This window comes from Amblyomma mixtum, chromosome 3 (assembly GCF_055824585.1).
Source record: "Amblyomma mixtum isolate Tamu chromosome 3, ASM5582458v1, whole genome shotgun sequence".
Taxonomy (NCBI): Eukaryota; Metazoa; Arthropoda; class Arachnida; order Ixodida; family Ixodidae; genus Amblyomma; species Amblyomma mixtum.
Genome location: NC_143014.1, coordinates 144,421,421 through 144,423,143, shown reverse-complemented (window position 1 = coordinate 144,423,143; position 1,723 = coordinate 144,421,421).

The window sequence follows — 1,723 nt, the reverse complement described above, 5'->3', positions numbered from 1 at the left end:
CATGTGAGCGAACATTGCAGGAAACATCTTTTAGCCTGTCTTTTGATGTTGCCGGTGGCCTTCGCTCGCTGGAAGGATCAGGCAACAGCCTCCAGATATTCTGTATTTCTGCCGCGACAGTGAAGCAAAAGGGTTCAATGACGAACGCAAGAGCACTATGCTGCGACTTGGTGCCCCTTTTCATTCAGAATGCTGGTTGGTTGGTTTATGGGGTTTAACGTCCCAAAGGGATTCAGGCTATGAGGGACGCCGTAGTGAAGGGCTCCGTAAATTTCGACCACCTGGGGTTCTTTAACGTGCACTGACATCGCACAGTACACGGGCCTCTTGAATTTCTCCTCCAAAGAAATTCAACCGCCGCGGCCGGGATCGAACCCGCGTTTTTCGGGTCAGCAGCCGAGCACCATAACCACTGAGCCACCGCGGCGGTTCATTCAGAATGGGTGCAGGTGTCGCATGTTAAGTGTCTACGCATGGCAGCGTCCCTTATTCATCTGGCGCATTCCGCGTCTTCCAAGCATCACAAAGAGCCGCTGTTTGTGAAGTACGATAACGCTGAGGCATCATTTGGGCCCGCTTATGAGCTCGCTTCGCGAATTGAGGGTGCCAGTTCTTGTGACCATCTGTTGGCCCGCAGCAGTACAGCCTCATTTTGAAGCTTGTTGGTGCACTTCCCGGTTCCTCTTTTCCTTTCTTGCCAATAAGTAATTTGCTCCCTTAGTACAAATTTACTCCACCTTGGGGGATTCCCCTAAACCTTCGTTTGCCGCTGGTGACCAATGCGTATTAGGCACTCGTTATACGGGCTCAAGAAAGCGTCCTTACCAGTTAAAGCGCTGATGAGCAGTCCAATCACGATGGTAGCAATGGTACTAAAAAAGCTGCTCCAATATGATGAAATTCCGAGCGCGGGGAGTGAGTTTGCCGATCTGAAAGACACCGCGAGACGGGATAGTGTAATATCCTCATGGCCTGACGTCCGGGCTTCCGTGAAGACATACGGCCGCAGTGGGACGTTCCCGTGCGGAAAACCTAAACTATTCTCGGAGAGTAAGCATATAGTTCTTGGAGTGGAGACAATTCAAATTTAAATTAAAAGTTTATTCACCAACAATGCACACAAAAGTTGGAGGGGACACTTAAGCTCCGCCTTAAGGGTACGGCGCGATAGAGTAATATGCAGAAGGTCATTCTCTACTTTACATTTATATAGATCCCTAGGAGTCCCCATACTCTTCCTGGCGCACTGCGCCTTCCTGCAGCAACCAATCATTAATTTAACTGCCACCTGCCACAGTGGACGGTTTTCTCCCTATCCGGTGGGCAGGTTGTGATGACGCCGCAAGGTCACGTGACCTAGGTGGCCCACCAGCCTCCCAGGCTGCTTTCTGGAGACCACCTGCCAGAGCCATGGTCGTGGTTATTCGTTCAGAAAGCCGACGCCGACAAGGCCGACACTGAATTTTCTGGTGAACGGGGTCTTCAAAGCTATTGCGTTAAAACCATAAATTCTGATCTGCCTAAGCACACTATGCCTGTTGTCTGATCGGGCAGCAGCTGAAGGCTCCTTTCCAATAAGAAATAAATGTATATGCATACATTTATTGTCTAAATATACATGGCAATATATATCAATCTGACAGCACAAAATAACGCATGCAAAAACCAGTCAAACTATACGAAAGGCAGCAAATTTGCGCACCAATCTCCAACATAAATCATC